The sequence below is a fragment of the Leptopilina heterotoma genome, unplaced genomic scaffold (genome assembly GCF_015476425.1).
Source record: "Leptopilina heterotoma isolate Lh14 unplaced genomic scaffold, ASM1547642v1 Lhet_201, whole genome shotgun sequence".
NCBI lineage: Eukaryota > Metazoa > Arthropoda > Insecta > Hymenoptera > Figitidae > Leptopilina > Leptopilina heterotoma.
Window position 1 is genome coordinate 2,122,986 of NW_025110916.1, and position 25,369 is coordinate 2,148,354.

Sequence of the window (25,369 nt, forward strand, 5' to 3'; positions counted from 1 at the left end):
CACAATTTTCTTCTCTGAATATTTGAATTACAGTTTTGTAAATATACATTAAATATGTATGTATATTGTGTATTATTGTACAAGTAGTTTTATCGTATTAAAAAGTATAAATTGTTTAATCATATAAATTTGTAACTATTTTATTAAAAAATACCACTCTTATTTGCGACCAGTTGTTCTTTATTAATTTTTATGTGCACTCACCATTGATAATTTTTTTATTTTTATTTTTTTATATAACAAATTATTAAAAAAATGTTTAAATTATAAAATCTAACTCGAATTAAATTAATATATAAATTTACTAAAACGGAAAGAAAATAATTTTAGAAATTAAAAAATTTTTTTTAATGAAAATCTTATTTTTTCGAAAAAACGCTAGGACGAGCAGCTGGGATTTCAATATTTATTGATTTTGAATCTTGAGATGACGCTTTAAGGGATTGTACAAATGATTTTTTTTGGCGACGTAGAAAAACTTTATTTTGCTTCAAGACAACCGTGTGGGGTCGCTGATCACGAATCTGAAGTCTAATTTTAAAAATTCAAAATGGCGGATCCAAAATGGCGGACAATTTTTTTAAAAACTCATTAAATTTGCTTGAAACTTGTTATTCGGGGGTTTTTGGGGTCGCTGATTATGAATCTGAAATCTAATTTTCAAAATTCAAAATGGCGGATCCAATATGGCTGACTAATTTTAAAAAACTCATTAGATTAGCTTAAAATTTGTTACTCGGGGGTTTTAGGGGTCGCTGATCGCGAATCTGGAGACCTATTTTCAGAATTCGAAATGGCGCATTTAATATAGCGGACAATTTTTCTAAAAAATCTTTAGATTCGCTTGAAACTTGTTACTCGAGGGTTTTTAGGGTCGCTGATTACGAATACAATCATATCTCGGAAATAAAAGGAGGTACAAAAAAAATTAAATACGGTTAGAAAGCTGATTAAATTCTGCGTAAAATAAGCCGTCTTTGAAGTCATTTCGTAAACTATTTTTTGATTTGTAGAGTGAGAAAGAAATAAAAAAAATTATCAAATTTTCTAATTTTTGGCTCTTGACTTCAACTTTTTCAAAAATCTAGAAAAATTTAGATAACATTTTTCTAGAAACACAGAAATCTTCGTTAGAATTTCAGCTTCAAAATAAGCCTTCGAAAATTAAAAAAGGTTAATCCGTCTTTGATGTTTAATTAAAAATGTAGAGCCGTGTTTCGACCGATTGGTGCATTAAAATTCAACAGTGACGACTCGATTGTGGCTTCGCGCGGCAGCGAATGAGAGAGAAAGCAGGGCCGAATTGATGCGGGGGAACGATGAACTTTTGAGTTTCTTTATATTACTCGTGAAACATAATTATTTATTATTCTCCAGCAAAAATTCGTCCCTGTTTTCTCTCTCATTCGCTGCCGCGCAAAGCCAGAATCGAATCGTCACCGTTTAATTTCAATGCACCAATCGGTCGAAACACGGCTTCACATTTTTAATGATATATCGAAGACAGATTAACCTTTTTTGATTTTCAAAGGCTTATTTTAAAGCTGAAATTCTAACAAAGATTTCTGTGTTTTTAGAAAAATTTTATTTAAATTTTTCTAGATTTTTAAAAAAGTTGAAGTCAAGAGACAAAAATGAGAAAATTTGATAAATTTTTTATTTCTTTCTTACTCTACAACTTAAAAAATAATTAACGAAATGACTTCAAAGACGGCTTATTTTACGCAGAATTTAATTAGCTTTCTAACCGTATTTAAGTTTTTTTTGTACCTCCTTTTATTTCCGAGATATGATTGAAAAGTGATGGCATGTTTTTTCATAGAGTCGAATGTAATCGTCCTGACACTTTTGGACGGTAGTGTATAATTTCCAATTTTTTAAATCAAACATGGCGGATCCAATATGGCCGACAATTTTTTTTAAAAAATCATTAAATTTGCATGAAACTTGTTACTCGAAGGTTTTTAGGGTTGCTGATTACGATTATAATGTCGAATTTTTCAAATTAAACATGGACGCTCCAATATGACAGACAAATTTTCAGTTGAAATTCGATAATCACGTTCTTTAGCCATTAAATACTTAAAATATTTTTAATGTTTTCCAACTTTCACCACGTGGAAGTAAACGTGAACTGGAAAGTCTTTTTTTATTTTTAACCCTTTAATGGCCGAGTTTTTTACCGTTATTATAAATGTATAATGTTTAGTAAATTCGATTATTTTATTATTCAATATGAGAACATTTTTTTTTGAAACATGTTCCACCCCTTAAAACCACCTCTAACGAAAATTACTACCCAAAAAAATTGATAATTAATCTAAGTGATAAATTAAATAATTTTTAGCTCCTGTTTGCTTTATAATTATTTATAAATATTCTCTGGTTGTTCAAAAATGAAAAATAATTATAAATAACTACTTGAACACCACCATCAAAGTCAAATAGCCACCCCTTGATGATAATAGTTTTTGTGAATATTTAAAAGAAATTATAAATTCTAAATGCATCTAAATTATAAAAAAATGTTTCTAAGTGACACAAATATGGATAATAATGTTAAGCACCCACCTTGGAACCAACCCCTATTTCATAATTATTCTCACATACTGTCAATAGTTTTGAACAATTAAAAAAATAATTTTCATTGATTCTATAAGTTTCGAAAATACGAAAAAATATTTTGATGATGACTAGGTTATGATAGTAAATGTAAACTACCCTTTAAAAACAACCCTAAGTTCAAATAATCACCCCTTGTTGATAAAAGGTTTTGTGAATGATAAAAAAAATCTATAGCCTCTAAATGCTTCTAAATTATAAAAAAAATGTTTCTAAGTGACACAGATATAAATAATATTAATAAGCACTCTCTTCGAAACCACCCCTAATGAATAACAAGATTTGTAATAAGCGACCCCGAAAACCCCTAAGTAACAGATTTTATGCGAATTTGGTAGTTTTTTGAAATCATCGTCCGTTATGTTGGATCCGCCATTTTGAATTTATAGAAACTGACATCGGATTCGTAATCAGCGACCCCGAATAACAAGTTTCAAGCAAATTTAATGAATTTTTATAAAAATTGTCAGCCATATTAAATCCGCCATTTTGAATTTTTAAAAACTAACATCAGATTCGTGATCAGCGACCCTAAAACCCCCCGAGTAACAAGTTTCAAGCAAATTTAATGAGTTTTTAAAAAAATTGGCCGCCATATTGGATCCGCCATTTTGAATTATTAAAATTGGACTTCAAATTCGTGATTAGCGATCTTAAAACCCTCCGAGTAACAAGTTTCAAGCAAATTTAATGAGGTTTTAAAAAAATTGTCCGCCATTTTGGATCCGCCATTTTGAATTTATAAAATTGGACTTCAGATTCGTGATCAGCGACCCCAAAATTCCCAGAATAGCAAGTTTCAAGCAAATTTAATGAGTTTTTAAAAAAATTGTCCACCATATTGGATCCGCCATTTTGAATTATTAAAATTGGACTTCAGTTTCGTGATCAGCGACCCCAAAACCCCCAGAATAATAAGTTTCAAGCAAAGGACCCCGCACAAAATACATTAAAAAAAAGTTTCGGTTAAATTTGTTTAAACTCTGTAAAGCTTGCTCAAGGCTTGGGAAGGCTTGGTAATGGCTCAAAGCTCGATTATGGATCAAGACTTGATTTTGGCTCAAGACTTGGTTATGGCTCAAGGCTTGATCATAGCTAAAAGCTTGGTTATGGCTCAAGGCTTGATTATAACTCAAAGCTTGATTATGGATCAAGGCTTGGTAATGGCTCAAGGCTCGATTATGGCTCAAGGCTTGATTATGGCTCAAGGCCGTAATAAAAAATAGCAAAGCTTGCTCAAGGCTTGGGAAGGCTTGGTAATGGCTCAAGGCTTGATTATAACTCAAAGATTATGGAAAACCATAATCTTGATTATGGAAGACCATAATCAAGGCTTGATTATGACTCAAAGCTTGATTATGGATCAAGGCTTGGTGATGGCTCGAGGCTCAATTATGGCTCAAGGCTTGATCATGGCCATGAGCCATAATTGTGCCTTGAGCCATTACCAAGCCTTAATCTATAATCAAGCATTTAGGTATGATCAAGCCTTGTTCCATAATAAAGATTTGAGTCATAATCAAGTCTTGAGACATAATCAAGATTTGAGTCATAATCTTTCCTTGAGCTATAATCAAGCCTCGATCCATTAACATGCCTTAATCCATAATCAAGCTTTTAGTTATGATCAAGCCATAAGCCATAATCAATCTTTGATCAATAATCAAGTTTTCAGTCATAATCAAACATTGATCCATAACCAAGCATTGAGCCAAAATCAAGCCTTGATCCATAACCAAGCCTTGAACCATAACCAAGCCTTGAGCTATAATCAAGCCTTGATCCATAACCAAGCCTTAATCCTTAAGATTTAGCTATGATCAAGCCATGAGTCATAACCAAGCCTTGATCCATAACCAAGCTTTTAGGTATGAACAAGCCTTGAGCTATAATTAAGCCTTGAGCCATAATCGTGCCTTGAGCCATTACCAAGCCTTGATTCATAACCAAGCTTTTAGCTATGATCAAGCCTTGAGCCATAACCAAATCTTGAGCCAAAATCAAGTCTTGATCTATAATCGAGCTTTGAGCCATTGCCAAGCCTTCCCAAGCCTTGAGCATGCTTTGCTATTTTTGACCTATTTTTTAAGGCTCATCAGCATGTAGCTAAAATACTATTGATTTTTGGGAATTTTGCCATTAGCATTTTTTGTTCAGGAGATTATCAGCTACAAAACTACATTGTTTAAACAAATGTGACCGAAACTTTTTTTCAATGTATTCTGTGCGGGGTCCTTTAATGAGTTTTTAAAAAAATTGTCCGCCATATTGGATCCGCCATTTTGAATTTTTAAAATTTGACTTCAGATTCGTGATTAGCGACCCTTAAAATTCCCGAGTAACAAATTTCAAGCTGATCTAAACACTTTTAACAATTTCGTACTTTCGAATCAAATTTTGAAAAAAAATTTGAACTTTAAACTCCATTTTTGAGCCGCCATTTTAATTTTTAATTTTCTCTATAGTCCTATCTTCTAGGTTATATATCTATGTCACGTTATTTGTAACATTTGGAATTATTTTTTCCCTTTTTTATAGTAGAAAAAATTGAAAATTAAACAAAAATTGAAAAAAAATCAGACTTTTTTTATAAAAAACATTAATGGGTCAAACCATTTTATTTCGCCTTATGTATTTTTGACCTTTATAAAAAATTTCAATATTTCAGGAAAATATTCTTACATGTTTTGGGATTACGAAATGCACAATGATTTGTAAAAAAATAATTTTATTTCATATAAAAAAAGATATTATAAATTGAGAGTACATGAAAAAAGGTTACATTGACAGGCATTACAAAATATTTAAAAAAGGAGTAATCTCTTTAAGAAATATAAAGAAAGCGATTGCTATTTATTTTTAAAGACTTAATTTGTGATTTGAACTTGATAAAAGTATCAAATAATTTATAATAAACTGTAAAATATGTTATTTAAGTTTCTGTATGAAATGTCAAAAATCGATCATATTTAACAATTTTTTTTGACAAAGTAATTTAATTTTCGTAAATCAGAATTATTTAAATAATAAGTATATTAAATACACTTTATTATTATTTAAATACTTTTTTGATTATCAACTGAGAAATATAAAAAAATTTACCTTAAAAATGAACCATTCTTCATTTTATCGGGATTTTGAATGTTTGTAACTTCGTTGGAGAAAACCCGAATTATGCCAAATTTTTGGAGCATGTTGATTGAAACAATATCTTCCTGCTACTAAAATTTCGCGATGGGTTTTGCACTAGTTTTCAAAAAAAATTGATTTAAAAAAGTGTTTATTTTGAAGGTTAATGACAAGTATTATAGCTGACTTGAAGTTGGTTTGTTTTAAACTGACTTTAAAAAAATCGTTTTATTTTGAATTTGACTTTTATTGCAAGTAGCAAACCAACTTCAAGTCAGCTATAATACTTGTCATTAACCTTCAAAATAAACACTTTTTTAAATCAATTTTTTTTTAAAACTAGTGCAAAACCCATCGCGAAATTTTAGTAGCAGGAAGATATTGTTTCAATCAACATGCTCCAAAAATTTGGCATAAATCGGGTTTTCTCCAACGAAGTTACAAACATTCAAAATCCCGATAAAATGAAGAATGGTTCATTTTTAAGGTAAATTTTTTTATATTTCTCAGTTGATAATCAAAAAAGTATTTAAATAATAATAAAGTGTATTTAATATACTTATTATTTAAATAATTCTGATTTACGAAAATTAAATTACTTTGTCAAAAAAAATTGTTAAATATGATCGATTTTTGACATTTCATACAGAAACTTAAATAACATATTTTACAGTTTATTATAAATTATTTGATACTTTTATCAAGTTCAAATCACAAATTAAGTCTTTAAAAATAAATAGCAATCGCTTTCTTTATATTTCTTAAAGAGATTACTCCTTTTTTAAATATTTTGTAATGCCTGTCAATGTAACATTTCTCATGTACTCTCAATTTATAATATCTTTTTCTATATGAAATGAAATTATTTTTTACAAATCATTGTGCATTTCGTAATCCCAAAACATGTAAGAATATTTTCCCGAAGTATTGACATTTTTTATAAAGGTCAAAAATACATTAGGCGAAATAAAATGGTTTGACCCTAATAACTTTTTTGTTCATAAATTTTTGACTTTTTTGTAACGCCATTCGATAGAACGCATATGAAAACATAAGAAATGATGATTTGTAAATTTTTCTATTGATTTTTAAGTACCGAAATTAGTCCTCAAACTTCATGCCAAAATTTTGTCCATTTGGGCGTTAAAGGGTTAAAGTCAATTTTTAAGAAATGATGATTTTGATCTTTTGAATTTTTGACTTTAAAAGTACCGCATTTTCGTTTTTTTACTTTTTTTAATTTTATCACATTAGTCCACTAGGTATTAATGTATACTAAAGAATAAATTTTGTTTTTTTTGATTTTAGACTGTCAGGAGCGGCTCTAGAGGGGGCACCGCAAACTCTTACAAATTTTAGATCGCCAATTTTTGGGGCCCTCTACGTATCGTAAATAACGGTTAAAAAACAAAACAATTTTTCCTTTTTGTAGTTTTTATAATGTACTTTAAGGTGCAAAAATCGTTTTTAATATTTTAAATAAAATGACTGTGAAAAAAAACATTAAAGTGGGGCCTATTTTTTGCCTTCGAAAACGCAAGTACGCCTAAAAATCGAGTGAGCTGCTGCCACTGCTGACTCTAGAGTTAACTCAGGGCGAATGTCGAAAACACCAGGAAGACTCAGAATTCTCTACAAGTGGTACAGGCCAACATACTTCGATGACATATGAAAGCAGCAAAGAACCGTGCACACTACATTTCAACGAAGAAGTCCATCCAGATATTATACCCCATTCTTTTGGAAATGAGACAACCGCCCAACTTCTGCAGAATGAGCTGTTAATAGACAGTGACTGTAATGAGAAGGAGAATGTCGATCAGCGTAATTTTTTCCACGACAGTAAAGACAATCAAAACCTGCCATTACTTCATAATAATATAATGATAGCAAACGACAGTTCTGAGGACGAAAATTTGTGTTTAAATTTGAATCTACTTGAAATTAATGACGAATTTAGTAGTGATGTTTACAGTGATGATAGTAACTAAAGTATTGATGATTCATTGGAAAATGTTTATGAGAATTCTGAAAAGTTGCCTAATACAGAAAATACTGCCAACGAACGTTTACTAAAGGAAGCCATACATGACTGGGCCTTAAAATTCCACATTGTTTTAGTTGCCCTGCCCCTGAGTGCATTATTACTCTTGATAAAAGTAATATTTAATGTTAATTTGCCGGTTGATGGACGAACACTATTAGGTACATTAAAAAAATGTAAAGTGACTGAAATAAAAGGCGGGACATACCATCATTTTGGTTTGCAAAGAGCAATTAGGAATATTCTTCAAGAGATTCAATTGAAAGAAGCAGAACCATCTAAAATAAAACTATTAACACAGGTCAACAAAAAAAGACTTACTTTTTTATGAGATATCGGAATGGTTTCCGATGTATTTTTGGACGCTGAACACGATCTCGAATTCCAAAAATGCCCATCACGTCAGGATTCTGAGAAAAGTGGGGGTAAAGACCCTAAAAACGCTTTTTTGAGGATTTTCAAAATTTTTTTTCTCTTTAACCTGACGTGCTAGAGACTTCAACAAGGTCTTAAATTAAAGCTTGTAATGTACACTACAAGACACATATCCATAAAATAAAAAAAAATAAAAGCTTTTACAAAAAATGGGGTTGAAGACACTAAAAAGGTGTGTTTTTGGATTGCTATAATAGACTCATGCAATTGCTTGGATTTGCTTGAAAATTGTTACTCGGGGTTTTTGGAGTCGTTGATTGCGAATCCGAAATTAGTTTTCAAAAATTTAAAATGGCGAGACCAAGATGGCAGATGTAAAAATTAAGAATTGCTTGGATTCGCTTGAAAGTTTGTTACTCCAGGGTTTTTGGGGTCGCTGATTACGAATTCGACATTTTGAATTTTTGAAAACTAATATCGGATTCGTAATCAGTGACCCCAAAAACCCTAAGTAACCATTTTCAATCGAATCCAAGCAATTGCAAGAAGTCTATTAAAGCAATCCAAAAACATACATTTTTTTAGTGTCTTCAACCCCATTTTTTGAAAGAAATCTTAATCCTCAAAAAAGCGTTTTTGGGGTCTTTACCCCCACTTTTCTCAAAATTCTGACGTGATGGGCATTTTTGGAATTCGGGATCGTGTTCAGCGTCCAAAAATACATCGGAAACCATTCCGATATCTCATAAAAAAAGTAGGGGAGACCGAGGAGGAAAGTAACAGAGGAGGAAAGTAACAACGCTTATATCTATTAAACAAATTAGCCGATTTACAAAGTTAAAATTTTTTTTAATCAGTAGTGCCCCCTACAACTTCCCCATAGTGTGCAAGAGCATTTCCGATTAGGTTAGGTCCGCTAGTGATATGACGTTACAAAAATACGTCAAAAGTAAGTTTTCATTTAAATTTTCAAAACCTCATATTTTTTTAATTACACAGTTTTATAAAATGTGCGTTTCGTTGTAACAGTGTATTTTTAAATTACGTGTAATACTTTTGTGTAATTTTAACTTTTTTGTTGAAAAAGAGAGTGAGGAGGAAAGTAACACGATGTTACTTTCCTCCTCGTTTCAATATTGTGCATACTTTATGTAATGAGTGAGGTAAATCATATTTAAAGTTACAGATTAAATTTTGTTCTTTAAAAATAATGCATTATAAGTAAATTGACTTTCGTTTTGACATAATAACATAACTTAAAAATTATTTATTGAACCAGAAAACATTTTTATTCTGTGTTCATATTTTGTTTTATTTTATGTTTGTCATAATTGTTAATTTTTGCTTTTAAACTATAGATAAAGTTATTTTCATGTTTTAGAAGATTAATGTTTTATTTTTTATATTGTTTAATGCCAAAAATATAAAACATGAAAAATTTGGCAACTTTTTTTAAGGGGTGACACACTCTAGAGGCAGAAAAAGAGACCTATATATATTTGATGACTTGTTTTGAGAAAATAAAAAATGGAATAGGATTTTTTTTGGAAGGTTTATAAAATACTTATTGAAATATGAAAAAAAACTTTTTTTAACATTATATAACAAAATGGCGGCGGTAAATTTTTATGATTAAAATCGACTATTTTTTACGGTCAGAATACTTTTTTGAAAAGTTTTAGTCCTAGAACAAAAAACAAAGAAATTTTATAATCTGTTTATTATAAAATTTGAAAGTACATATAGATTTTTTAACTTTCAAGTTGAAAAATCAAGATTTAAACTTTATATTTTGTAAAGAATTTACTGTTCATTTTTTGCAAAAAAAGATTATTTTACTCAAAAAGTGCGCAATTTTTACAAGAATTGATATAAAAATATCCCATATGTGCTACCAAAGTTTATATTATATTGATCATGAAATTTCTTTGCTTTCTGCTTCAGGACTTAAACTTTTCAAAAAAAATGTCCTGACATATTGGTCATAAAAAAATAGACGATTTTGACTATGAAATTTATCGCCGCCATTTTGTTATAAAATTTTAAATAAATTTTTTTTATATTTTAATATGTATTTAACAAAACCTCCAAAAAGAAATCGTATTTCTTTTTTCATTTTCCCAAAACAAATTATTATCAACAATTAGTCTCTATGTCTGCCTCTAGAGTGTTGTTACTCCTGAAGTAGTAAAAGCTATTACTTTATTATTACACTGCAAGCCCGATCAGCGGTCAGCTCCGGGGGTGCTCGACCGCTGATCGGGCGTAAACATATAGGACCGTACAAACTGTTTTATGATGGGGTACCATTACTTGACTACTGAATTTTTTTAAGGGGACAGAGCGTCTTTAATGTATACGCTACTGCCACAACTTTGCGACTCTCTCTTTGCCCCTCGCCCGCCTTATCTACAAACGACGTAAACAAGCGACCACTGATCGGGTGACCGCTGATCGGGCTTGCAGTTTAATTACACTAGTTTACAGCCATTTTGTACATTCGATGGCATAATGTTTTTCAGATGTATTTTTCTCTCCTGAATTTAAGAATCACAATAAAAAATTTTTTTATGGATAGGTTTTCGAGATATGTTGTTTTGAAGTTTGAATTTTTTTTTAAAAAAGTAGTTTGACTGTATATTGGATTTCTCAAGTTAGTGATGACCATTCTGGTTGTATAAGGTGTTAAATTAAAGCTTAATGATTCGACAACAAAAATTATTAAAATTATTTTGAACAGATTAGTTACTTACACGTAATAGTTCAAAATATGAGAAAAATTTAATTTTTGAAAATAACAAAATTCACTTCAACGACTTTGGAAATATAGAGTCATTAACATATGTCCAGTTTCTTTCTTTTATCATAAAGTTGGCAATTTTACGAAGAATACAAGCTGTCATTGAAGAAAATCTATTAATATTATCTAAAGATATAACCACTTAAGTGAAAAAGGTCAAAATTCAATTTTTTGACTTTTTGTAATATTTCGTTATTTAGAATATCTATTGACGGTTAATCCATGAAATACACAATTTAAGTCAAGAAAATATTTCAAAAATTTAGATTTTAGAAAAAACCAGAATTTTAGAAATTTTTTTTAAAATTTAGATTTTTTTACATTTTTTTGCTTTAAATTTTGAATCTAACAATCGCAAGTTCTTTTTTGAGATATTTATGTTATGTATTTATTTAAATTGAAGTTAATTTAGTTTAATATACTAAAAATATAACCAGTTAAAAGTGAAAATGTAAAAATTCATTTTTATGACTTTTTTGAATTATTCTCTTATTTACAATACCTATTGTCGGTTAATATATGAAATATATAATTTATGGTTGTTATAAATCCTAAAAAGTAACTGTATTATTTAATAAATAAAAGCACACATTTTTAAGTGGAAAAACCTTTAAAAGGAAGAAAAAACCACATTTATTAAAAAAATTACAATAGTTTAAAATGAAGATTAAAGAATTAGCTTAAGTAAGCAGCTGAACAAACAACGTTTTTTGCTTAGGTCTAGATTTAATAAATATAGTGAATAATAATAAAATATTTGTATAAGTAGAAATGTCCGAAGGGCGTCATAAGAGAAATGATCCTAGCATTACACTGTATCGCCATTTCTGGAAGCTTAGGATTAAATAAAGTTTAAAAATTAAAGTACAATATTAAAGTACTACGTGACTAGATCAGATTACCAAGATGATTAGAAGTGATTCTTTCTTTTTGTTTGTCTCTTGTTCTTATCTGCATCTGTTTCTCTTGTAAGAAACCAAATGTAATCACCCATCATTCTCTCGTCCCAAAATCCTTGGTAGCGTCGCTCAATATTTTTCATTTCTTGGTGGAACCTCTCACCATGTTCGTCACTTTCGTCACCGAGATTTTCAGGAAAAAAATCCAAATGCGAATGCAAGAAATGTATTTTCAAAGACATATTCACTCCTGTTACAAAAAAAGAAAAATGAAAGACATGCAGCAAAAAATGAAATACGAGTACATTATATTATACCAATTTTTGCATAATTGTTTAGCAAATCTTCAACAATTATTTTGTAGTCTGGGCTCTTATTGTTTCCAAGGAAATTAGAAACAACCAGCTTAAACGAATTCCAAGCTGCAGTTTCATCGGATGTCAAATGTGTTGAGAATTTTTCATCTTTCAGTAGTTTTTTTATTTGTGGCCCATCAAAAACTCCTTCCTTGATTTTCGCAAAAGATAGATTTTTAAATAAGGTTCTTAAGTAAGCAAACGCTTCCCCTTCTTTGTCAAATGTTTTGACGAAGTTTTTGAAGAGTCTAAGTTTAATATGTAATGGTGGAAGAATAACATTTTGTCTTTTTATTAAAGGCATGTATTGAATGTTGTTTTCGCCTACTATTACATTTTTTCGTTCCGGCCAATCTCTTTTCTTATAATGATAAACACGAGCGCGGCTATCTCAGAGACACAGAAAACAACAATGTTTTGTATATCCTCCTTGCATCCCACATAACATGCCCACCACTTTCAAATCTGAACAAATTTTCCATTCATGATCTTCGTACTTGATGAATTTTAACAATCTAACCATAGTCTCATAAGATTCTTTTGTATGGACTGCATGAGCGATAGGGATCGATGGTTTTTCGTTTCCGTTGTGTAAAAGAACTGCTTTCAAACTCTCTTTGCTGCTATTTACAAATAACCGCCACTCTTTTGCATCATAAAGCTGTCCAAGTTCTTCAAATAAACCAGAAATGTCCTTGCAGAAACAAATGTCATCTCTCATTGTGTAGTATTTCGCATACATCCTGTCACGGTCCCTGAAGTAAGTAATTTTTTATCCCACATGCACAAAAACGGCGCTTTCTGATAGCAGCCGACAGGGAGGAAAGTCATTCATTTCTTCGACCGTATGAAAATGGCGGCCGTGTTCTCCCAAGGGCAAGAAAATTAGCTGTTCACATGCATTTTTCTTGCCCAAGGGAGAAATCGGCCGCCATTTTCATACAAATCGAACAAGTGAATGACTTTTACTCCCTGTCGTCTGCTATCTGAAATCGCCGCTTTTGTGCATTAGGAATAAAAAATATCGTAAGTAACACGAGAATAAAGGCAGCCAATTTCTTTACGATGATTTTTGTGACACTCGTTCCGGTCTCGGGGCGCCTACGGCGCCCTCGACCTCCACTCGTGTTACAAAAATCACCGTAAAGAAATTGCTGCCTTTCTCCTCTTGTTGCTTAATATACTATTAACACTTGGTGCCGCATACTTAAATTGCTTCATCCGAGACGCAATTAATTCTGCTTTCTCCTTTGTAAGCTCCAAATCTCTCACCAAATCATTTAATTCAGCCTGAGATAAAAGATGTCCCTCTACAGAAGTATCGAAATCGGGTTTATAAGTCCTATCCAAATCGTCAGAGAAATTGAAAGTTGTTTCGTTGTTAGAAAATCTTTCACACATGGGAATGGGAAGTGTATTCGAATGCGGAACTGGAAAAGTTACAGACTCAACACTTGCATAAATCCATCGCAAATTTTTACCAAAGCCAATTTGTTTGCTTAAACAAAAATAGCAGTCGATCACGTGACAAGATGGTTTTCTCCAAATCATTGGCACGCCAAACTTCATGTAACGTCTATTATGAAAATTAATATAATTCTTTTTGTAAAAGACCAAAGAGTATAAGATATTAATTATTCAAATTTTTATTTTAAAGGATATGTTTAGTAGACGATTTGAATTTTTTTATATTTAAATAAAAATTAATTTATAAATGAATAAATTTTATGTTAATTAATTGAATTCTTAAGAAAACGGATTTTTGAAAAATCGGTCTTTCTTATAAAACAGGTTTTTAAAAAAAAGAAACAGTTTTATCTGAAAAAACTAATTTCATTTGCTCTTTTAAAATAAAAAATTTAAACACAAAATTTAAAACAAGAAATTTCTACATACTCTGTCAAATTAGAATTCCATCCACTAAGATTCATATGACACGAAAGACAAACAATGTTTGGAGTCCATGGTTCATCCAGATTTTCTGCTGCGATTCCAAAATATTTTAAATATATTTCTTGTAAAGAATCATTAAATTTTCGATGATTCTTTCTGATAGAATATTTCCCACAAACGTAACAAAAGGGGGCGGTATCAATTGCCCTCAATTCAACTGTATACAGGAAAACTGCCCACAATAAACTGCATACTGGAAAACTGCATACAAGCAAATTTTAATAATAAAATTATTAAATTTAATTTGAAAACTGTATAAATCTAAACTGCATACCGTTAAACTGCTCATAGGTAAACTGCACACAAGTCTAATTTTCTATTAAATTTATAAATAATTAATATTAAAAACCTGTATACAGTTAAAGTGTACATTGGTAAACTGCATACAAACTAAATTTAAAAAATTAAATTAAAAATTTATTTATTGTTTAATTGCACACCGTTAAACTGAACATTGCTCAACTGCATACAAAATAAATGAATAAATTAAAAAAATTTAATGTATCGTCAAATTGCACATCGGTAAACTGCATACATATCAACTGTATACAGCTAAGTTCTCTTCTATGAATATATTCGCAACTGTCAACTTCATAGAAGAGAACTTAGCTGTATACAGTTGATATGTATGCAGTTTACCGATGTGCAATTTGACGATACATTAAATTTTTTTAATTTATTTATTTATTTTGTATGCAGTTGAGCAATGTTCAGTTTAACGGTGTGCAATTAAACAATAAATAAATTTTTAATTTAATTTTTTAAATTTAGTTTGTATGCAGTTTACCAATGTACACTTTAACTGTGTAGAGTTTTTTAATATTAATTATTTATAAATTTAATAGAAAATTAGACTTGTGTGCAGTTTACCTATGAGCAGTTTAACGGTATGCAGTTTAGATTTATACAGCTTTCAAATTAAATTTAATAATTTTATTATTAAAATTTGCTTGTATGCAGTTTTCCAATATGCAGTTTATTGTGGGCAGTTTTCCTGTATACAGTTGAATTGAGGGCAATTGATACCGCCCCAACAAAAGTCGTTTGGACAGTTTTTGCATTTAAACGTTTTTTGTCTGGTATTCATTGTATTACTTTTCAATTAAGAAAATTAAATGGTTTGACATATAAACAAAACTACAAACAGATGAAAAATGACTCGCTTCACATGTCAAGCGAAGTATTGTTAACCAACAATAAATACATAACTTAAATATTTTTGAAAAAAGAACTTGCGAATGTCAGATTAAAAATTTAAAGCAAAAAAATATTTAAAAAATCTCAATTTAAAAAAAAAATTCTAAAATTCTGGTTTTTTCTAAAATCTAAATTTTTGAAATATTTTCTTGACTAAAATTGTTTATTTCACGGATTAACCGACAATATATATTGTAAATAACGAAATATTACAAAAAAGTCAAAAAATTAAATTTTGACCTTTTTCACTTAAGTGGTTATATCTTTAGATAATATTAATAGATTTTCTTCAATGACAGCTTGTATTCTTCGTAAAATTGCCAACTTTATGATAAAAGAAAGAAACTGGACATATGTTAATTACTCTATATTTCCAAAGTCGTTGAAGTGAATTTTGTTATTTTCAAAAATTAAATTTTTCTCATATTTTGAACTATTACGTGTAAGTAACTAATCTGTTCGGAAATAATTTTAATAATTTTTGTTGACGAATCATTAAGCTTTAATTTGACACCTTATACAACCAGAATGGTCATCACTAACTTGAGAAATCCAATATACAGTCAAACTACTTTTTAAAAAAAAAATCCAAACTTCAAAACAACATATTTCGAAAACCTATCCATAAAAAATTTTTTTATTGTGATTTTTAAATTCAGGAGAGAAAAATACATCAGAAAAACATTACGCCATCGAATGTACAAAATTTTTTCCCGAATTTGTAAACTAGTGTTATTAATAATTTAACTTAAACTGAAGACTTAGTATTTTTGTTACACATTTTAATAATTTAATATTGAACGTACGAAACTTTTGAAATTAGATGCTTTATCTATGATACGGATAAGAAGGTAATAACTAGAAGACACTAATGTACCATAATGTGTTAAATATGTATTAAATTTGTCCCAAACGTGTTGTATTTTTCTAAGTTCATAATAAAAATATTCTTAAATAATAATAGTCTTGAAATTGTAAAATTAGCTATAATTTTATTTAACAGGTGAAAGTCCATAAGCTTTCAATTAAGGTGTCAACAAAAATTATTCTTTAAATAGTTTGAACGCTATAACAAAAAACTGATTTTTGTTACTTTCCTCCTCGGTCTCCCCTAAGTCTTTTTTTGTTGACCTGTGTAATTAATGTCAACGGAGTTCATATTTCTAACAGCGGTAGTGACACCATATGGATTATCTTTTGCTCGGAAAGAAATTGCAAAAATGTATATCCTGTTGGAGCTTCAATAGGAAAAGAAGAACCAAAAGAAGCAAATGAATTTCTTAAACAATTTGTAGAAGAAGCAATTTTTCTCTGTCAGAATGGTTCACAAATTTTTAATGTTAATATTTCAATAGATGCAATAGTTTGCGATGAGCCTGAACAATCTTATATATTTTACATAAAAGGACATACAGGATTTGGAAGTTGTCCTAAGTGCTTTATTGAAGGAAAAAGTGTACTTCCCAAATTTCCAAAAAGAGGAAAAAAACAAAAAAGAAGGGTTTGCTTTGCAGGAAACGAACAATTTCTCTTAAGAAGTGATAATGACTTTGCATTCAAATAAGATTGCAGTAAAAAAAAACAATCCTAACGGAAATTCCTGTATTTGGTTGTGTGAGTCCAGTTCCGTTAGATTACATGCATCTAATGCTAATAGGCGTTATGAAAATAAGCTGTTGCTTTACGAACCTACCAAAAATAGACTTACATCTGAACAAGTTCAGTCGATTTCAGAATCATTACTGCTTCTGCGTCAAACTATTCCATCAGAGTTCAATAGAAAACCGAGAACTTTGATAGAGTACAAATTTTGGAAGGCGACGGAGTTTCGCACTTTTTTATTATATTCTGGTGTTGTTGTTTTAAAAAATAATTTTAAAAAAAAAATTCTCAAGGAATATTTATATACTCACTTTTTCCTTTTCCATTCTGCAGTTACGATTTTAGTCAGTAAAACCCATATGCACGACTTACAAAATATTGACTATGCTCACGACATGCTGACAGCTTTCGTTGAAAAATTCGCAAAATTTTATGGAAAGGAAACGGTATCATACAATGTGCACAATCTCCTTCATATTTGTAATGATGTAAAAAAGTACGGTGTTTTAGCCAATTTCAGTGCTTTCAAATGCGAAAATTATTTATCAACTGTAAAACAAATGATTAGATCAGGCAATAAATCACTTCAACAAATTGTCAAAAGGTACAGTGAAATGGAAAGTTCTCAAATGAAAAAAGCATCTGATAAACAACTAGTTTTGAAAGAGATTCATACAAGCGGACCAATAACAGAAGAATGTATATTAGCTTGGCCGTGATTTGTTAAAATATTTTTTAATCTGGTGATATCATTGAGCGCCGGACAGAAAAAGTTTCATTTTTACCTAAAGAAACAAATACGAAAATACTTAAGTTGATCTATAAATAATTAATAGACCCAAAAACTTAATAATATTATAGAAATAGCGATTTTAATGACATTTTGAATTTTAATATTAATTTCATAAAGCTTTGAATATCTCGGACTTTTGTTTATAGATTTTAATGAAGTTTACACATTTTTCAGGTAAAAATGTGTACTTTAAAATAAAAATAATGTTAATAAAAAATTAGTTTTTAAATAAAAAATGTTTTTAAAAATTTTTAACCAATTTTTTCATTATTTACTTCTTTCTGAGAAAAATGTTATTAACATATTTGGAATCCTTATGAATTCACTTTTAATTTAGTAAATCAAAATTGATGAAGACTCATCTGGTTCCGGAGATATTGAAGTTTTTGTAAAAAAAGACTAGCTGCAGCAACAAGGTGAGATTCGAATAAAAACCCAAAAGTTCTTGCCGATCCAATTTTTTTTGGTATCGTTTCAGTAAAGCCATACAATAATTTTAAGACAAAAAAGAAAACATCGGTATATAAAATTTTGAATAAACTTAGTTTTTCGATTTTTGTCATTTCGGATATTTAAAAAATCTTCATTTATTAGTAAGTCGGTCAAATTCTACAAAAATTGAGTAGAAATAGGCAAAACTTCGATAAATAATATAGAATAATTTAACTACAAATATCTAAATTTCAAATGGTTCTGCAGATTTTCGGTATAACTGGATACGAATTCTATGTCAGATTTCCAAAATTCAAAATAGCGGATTTTAGGACAAATAAAATTTCTGTGACTTGCATTATAGGTTAAAAAGTAATTCGGATGTTTGAAAATTATGTCAAATGGAATTTCGGACAAATAAATTTTATATTAAATGGTTATTCGAATAAATGAAAATTATGACAAATAAAATTTCTATAAATTAAAATTTCTGAAATATGACATTTCGTAGATTTAAAGGTTATGTCTCATGAAAATTCGAGTAAATGCGTTTTATGTTACTTGATAATTCGAGTAATGACAAATAAAATTTCGATAAATGAAATTTCTTAAATATGACATTTCGAAGATTTGAAGGTTATGTCACATGAGAATTTGAGTAAATGCGCTTTATGTCACTTGATAATTCGAGTAAATGAACATTATATAAAATAAAATTTCGATAAATAAAAGTTATGTAATATAATATTTTGAAGGTTTGAAAATTATGTCAAATGGCAATTCGGAGGTTTAATAATAATTAATAGAGTATAGCCTGAAAATGTTCTTTTTACGGTTGCGCGCAAGGACAAAAAATTCAATATCTCCTAAAGTTTCAGACCCTCCATCAATTTTTTTTGGAAATACTCGTGAAATAAGTGGGAATCGAATCATTGTTATTAAAAGCAAAAAAATGGCACTTTTCAAAAAATTGTTTATTTAAAAATTATTTTTTACATAATTTGTTTTAAAAAAAAATTTTTTTTTTATAAAATATTTTCTTAAGTTTTCTGTAAATAATAAGCATATGCTGAAAATATCATTAAATTTCATTCATTTTCCTTTGAGATATACTATTTTCAAAATTTCAAAAAAAATTTTAAAAACCTTGTAAATCCAAAATTTTTCAAAATTCATTTAGGGTTTTTTACTGGCATGTATTCCACTTCAAAATTTCGAAGTTTTAACAAAATTGAGGAAGTAGGGGACAACTTTGATTTTTTAGACGTGGACCTACCCAACTATGTTTTATCTTCTTTATTAATTTTTTTGTGATATTGATATGATACGTGCCAAAATTATTAAAAATGGTTTCACTTGTAAACATTGTGACACACACATGGTCTGAAGCTGCATAAGCATAAATTTTGTAATTATACATCAGAAATATTAAATACATTAAAGAATTTAGAATAACTTTTGCAATTTTTTAGGAGTGGTCCACTCAAAGTTACACTTTTTTCATTCCTTAAAAATTAGCTTTTTTTAAAGTCAATTTTTTCTTCCAAATAAAAAAATCAAAGCTATTATAGTATAAACACTTATCTAGGGATCTAAACTAAAGCTTGGAATAGAAACCATCGATTAATTTGCTTTTATAAATAATTTTTTAGAAACAAGCTTAGGCGGTCCACTCAAGGTGACATTACCCTATATTATATTTTTGGTATAGCTATACAGAAGAGAACCATTTTCTTTAAAGAAACATTGAAAATTGCTGCAAAAATCCAATAAAATCTCTTTTTTCACATTCAATCAGTTTTTGGGTCCATTAATTACACAAGCCTGCAAAAAAATAAAAATTTCCGTTGTCTGAGATCAAGAAGTCATTTCCCGCAGTATTTGGTGCACTGAATCCGAATATGGCAACGAGAACCTCCCATCAGGTCAGGATTTTGAGGAAAGTAGGGTAAATTCCTAAAAATCATGTTTTTCGCTGTTTTTGTAAATTTCTATCGGGTAAATCCGACGTGCTAGAGACTTGTCATAGGTGTCAAATTAAAGCCTGAACCCTGTACTTTAAGAAAATAAAGCGATATTGCTGACAACAAACTAAATTAGCCGTCAAAAACAATTTTTTTAACAGTTAGCAATCATACAAATTGACTGACATAGTCCGTAAATACAACTATTTTAAAAAATGATTGGATTCGCTTAGAATTTATTGCTTTGGGGTTTTCGGGGTCATTGCTTACAAACATGATGTCAAAATAAAAAATCTGTAGTTGGATTCATAATCAACGACCCCAAAAACCCCCCGAGTAACAAGTTTCAAGTGAATTTGATCAATTTTGAAAAATAAGTCCGCCATGTTGGATCCGACATTTTGAATTTTAATAATCTGACAACATATTTGTTATTAGCGACCCCAAAAACCCCTGAGTAACAAATTTTAAGCGAATTCAATCATTTTTCAAATAGTTTTATTTACGGACTGTGTCAGTCAATTTTTATACTTGACAACTGTTAAAAAAATCATTTTTGACGGCTAATTTAGTTTGTTGTCAGCAATATCGCTTCATTTTCTTAAAGTACAGGGTTCAGGCTTTAATTTGACACCTATGACAAGTCTCTAGCACGGGATTTTGGGGTTGCTGATTACGAAAATGATAGTAGTTTTCAAAAATCCAAAATGGAAAATCCAATATGGCGGACACTTTTTTTAAAACTTTATCGGATTCGCTTGAAACAGGTTTCTCGAAGGTTTTTGGGGTTGCTAATTATAAATATGACACGTCTCTTGTGAGAAACTCATCTATTTAGCGACGCTCTTGAAAACTATATTTTAGCTAGAGATTTCAAATGTTCAAATTCTCCACTTTGATTAAATTTTTAAATTTTTTTTTAAATTAAAGTAATAATAATAAAATAATAATAAAATAAATAATAGTAATTTAAAATATAAAAAATAAAATAACGCTTCCATCTATCCACATTCTTAGAAACTTTATTCAGTGAGTTATTTGGAATTTTAAAATTCTTTACTTTGATTTAATTTTAAAATTTCTTTTAAAATAAAGTAATAATAATAATTGGATGTAATTGTAGTTTCGATTTAAGGCTGAATATGTTTACTAGAGCTGTAGGGTTATAGTTTCTTGTCAACCCAATTATGAACTTGAATTATGAATTGAAAAGAATCTATAGACTTACACTTCTAGTAAATAATAATAATAGTTTAATAAAAAAATAATAATAGTAATAACGCATGCATCCATCGACTTTCTTGAAAACTCTATTTTAGCAGGTCGTTTAAAATATTAAAATTGTCTAGTTTGAATTAACTTTTAAATTTCTTTCAAATTAAAGAAATAAAAATTATAATAATAACAAAAAACAGTTCTTATTAGTATTATTATTATAACGAAAAAATAGTTGAAACATATCACGTCAGAAATATCACTATTTGCAAAGGAAATGCCGATTTTCCTAAAACTTCGTGGGATTATAGTTCTATATAAGAGACCTCTTTCCCCCAAAATTAAAAAAAAATTGTTAAAGATACGCCATTTTGAATTTTAATATTAATTTCATAAAATTTTGAATATCTCGGAATATTGTTTATGGATTTTTATGAAATTTACACATTTTTCAGGTAAAAGTATGCACTTTTCAGGGCCAAAAATCTAGCGCTCTTATAATTTTTAACGAATTTTGTTAATTTTTTTAAAAATAATCTTGAGTTTCCGCAGAATACAATGCGTCTGCTAATAATTTATTTGAACTAATTGTTTATTTATTTAATAACAATGTAGACAAAATTATTTTCTTTCTTCTTTAATAGACATTTAGTGTCCTAAATTTGAATTTTACTTAAAATTGACATTCAGGGATGTAGTTAAACATAATTAATAAGTTTATACTTGCTAGAATGGTAATAAAAAATGTTAATATTGTTACAAACAAATTATATAAACAAATTATTAGTTTGAGAAATGACTGCACTAGATTTCGACGAAAGTGATTACTTAAGGGTTTTTGAGGTCGCTGATCACGAATCAGCAGTTTGTTTTTCAAAATTCAAAATAATTTACCACAAACCAACAAGTATACTAAATGTTATCTATCTATTAGTGCAGTATAAAAGCTTCTGAATAATTAAGAAACGTTCAGTTGTAAAATTTCTTAAAGATTAGTTTAATAAAGTTTTCTAAATTGATATTTGAAAAAACGTAAAATGGGTTCCGTAAATATTAATAAACGTAAATTATGTGACACACTGATAGAACACGGAAAACATGTATTTACTGTAGAAAAGTACATCAAAGAAAACAATTCGACACTTAATGAAGCAAATTTCACTTGTGTTGTAATGTGGATTAATAAAGATGTCATACATAAATTTAAGGAACGATGGAATAAAGCTGGAAGAAGAAAATATATATTTTTGAGTAATAATAAAATGTGGCTGAATGGAGATATCTCTATACAAATAGATGCATAAGAGCCTTCTACCCACTTTTAAATTTTCAAAATCCAATAGCCAATTCGTGATCAACAACCACAAAAACCCCCCTTGTAACAAGTTTAAAATAAAGTAAATTGTTTATAAAAAATGTCATCCGCCATTTTGAATTTTGAAAAACCAACAACGGATTCGTAATCAGCAACCACGACAATCCCTCGAGTAACATGTTTCATGTGAGTTCAACCATTTTTTAAAAATGTCGTCCGCCATATTCGATCCGCCATTTTGAATTTTGAAAAACAAACTGCTGATTCGTGATCAGCGACCTCAAAAACCCTTAAGTATGTGTGTTATACTATACTTATACTACTATATACTACTACATACTACTATACTTACTAACATGTGTTAGTCTATAATCAATATTAAAATAATTATGAAGTTGCAAATATAAACAATTAGGCTTTTCATGACACTTCTGTTACAGAATCTGGTGATACAAGATCTGGACTCTGGACAAATTCTTGCACCATTAATTAACAGAACCCAAAACAATTTTCTGACACCAGAATTAAAAATTGTCAACCCATCTATAAATGACGTACCAGAAATTGTTTTACACAGTGAATCACTAGTCAATTTTAACAACAATCTTCATACTAAACAATATTTGCCAACTGATAATTCAGGAATAAATTCAGGAGCAAATTCTATAGTAAATTCAGGAATAAATTCGGAAGTAATTCGATCCATAATGGGTAAAATAAAAGATGATGCCTTAAATAATTTACAACCAGGCCAGAAGCTCTCAGCATTTCGGTAAGTAATATATTTTTGTATTATACATTTTTAAAAAATGTTTGTCATGAAAAGAACTTTACTTCATTAGATTAATTAAAACTAATAAAAAAGATGGGTGGAGTTCCGTATAGCACCCCCGTCCGATTTTAATGAAATTACGTATTCTTACGTAATTTTGTGCGCTGATTACGAAAATGATAGTGAAAACTTGCGCAAATTTGATTTTCATGGTAAAAACCATAAAAAACACCATACATTTGTGTTTTTTGCATTTAATTCGTAAAAAACGCAAAATTTTTAAAAATGTTTCATACAAAAGATATACATTTTACAAAAATACACATTTTTTGTTTTCACTATTTTTTCCTAAATTTGATAGTTTTCGAGAAAAATGCAAAAAACCATAAAAAGTGGTTAAAATATACTTTCACCTAAAATGACATCTAATTATGAGAAAATATACATTTTTAGTGAATTATGATGCGCTGATCACGAAAATGATAGTGAAAATTAAGGCAAATTTGATTTTCATAGTAAAAACCATAAAAAAACACCATAAAATTGTGTTTTGTACATTAAACTCGAAAAAACGCAAACTTTCAAATTATTAACCCTCAAAAGGGCTGATTGTGAGTGTATCAGCCCTGAAAAGGGATGATTGTGAGTTTATTAGCCCTGAAAAGGGCTGATTGAAAGTGTATTAGTCCAAAAAAGGTCTAATGGTGAGTGTATTACACTGCAAAAACAAGTGTCTCATTTTGAGACGTTTTGTCCCATATTTGAAACACATAAGATGTATTAGTCCACATATTTGAAACAGATATGTGTCTCATTTGAAGACGTTTCAAAGTGTCTTACACATTTAGCAATGCATTTTGAGACACGAAATGTGTTTCGAGTATCCGTCTCACCCTAAGAAGTCGTTTTACGTGTCTTATGCGCATTGAGTTACCTTTAATGTCTTAAAATGAGACACGAGAAGTAATTAAATGTCTCAATATAAAACAGATTTTGTATCTCAATAGTTTAAACACTTAAAGCAACTCATTTTAAGACACGAGTGAGATACCAGTTTTTGCAGTGTAACCCTTAAAAGGGCTGATTGATAGAATTTCAGTTTTTATAAACTTTAAATATGCTTAACCTGTGTGACCTGGATAACAAAGCTTGATATCTTTTAGTATTTGAAGAAAGGGATCTACTGACAGCTTGCTGTTTCTTCGACGCCAAAGAAATTCACACAAGTGATCAGCCAAATTGCTCTTGCGAACTCCTCCACGACTAAGAGAACGCCGCATTCACCTCCAAGAGGACTCTATGTTTTGGGTGTGGGCACCGTTTTCGTGATTGACGAATTCTTCGGAATGATTCACAGTTACATTGTGTTCACTAATACCTCGTCTTTTGCAAATAAACTGGCCACATACAAGTTTATTTTCATTTAAAGACATCAATTTTTTATGTCTTTTGCAATACCTTTGTGAAGGTATTAATTCGATATCACGAAGCCACTGAAGTGTTTGCTCGCGACTTTGTAATATACCACTCAATTTGAAAATATTGAATTTTTCATCCAGCTCTGCAAATAACAAGAAAACTTGAAAATGCCTAATTCAAAATAGATTAAGTTTCCCTACTATAGACAAACTGAAAATGATTATGTCGAACTTCGGTTCGATGATTAATATTCAACTTCAAATGAACAAGCCTACTCCTATTACTTTATATCTATTCCTTGCATAGACAAAGATTTATATTGCTCCAAATTTCTTTACACGTTTTAACCCGTTGACTGTCGCTGACGCATATGGGTAAATCCACCGAACCGTTCGATTTCATGTTACTGGCAAATCTTTATATTTTCAAAGTATTCTACTGATTATTTTCATGTTTTTACTACTTTAGAAAAGATCTAAGAA